The following is a 262-nucleotide window of genomic DNA, read 5'->3' on the forward strand; positions in this document are numbered from 1 at the left end:
GCCTCTATACATACGCACGGTTATGACAAGGAAGGCGGCGCGGTTCATAAATCAGGGGGTAAGAGGCGGGGCCTCGCCGAACCACTCAGCGCCCGGTTATTAATTATCATACAGAGGGAACCCCTTCTTCGCCGGTTCCACCTACGCCGAACCGACTTCCGGATCTACGGCTTCCTTGCGTGCGAACCGGCCACCGGAGTCATACGCTGCACGCGTCCGCTTTTCATTTCGCTCCCCGCGAGCCCGGTCGCTCGGCTGCCAC

The sequence above is a fragment of the Bombus impatiens genome, unplaced genomic scaffold (genome assembly GCF_000188095.3).
Source record: "Bombus impatiens unplaced genomic scaffold, BIMP_2.2 scf_1080, whole genome shotgun sequence".
NCBI classification, from domain to species: Eukaryota; Metazoa; Arthropoda; class Insecta; order Hymenoptera; family Apidae; genus Bombus; species Bombus impatiens.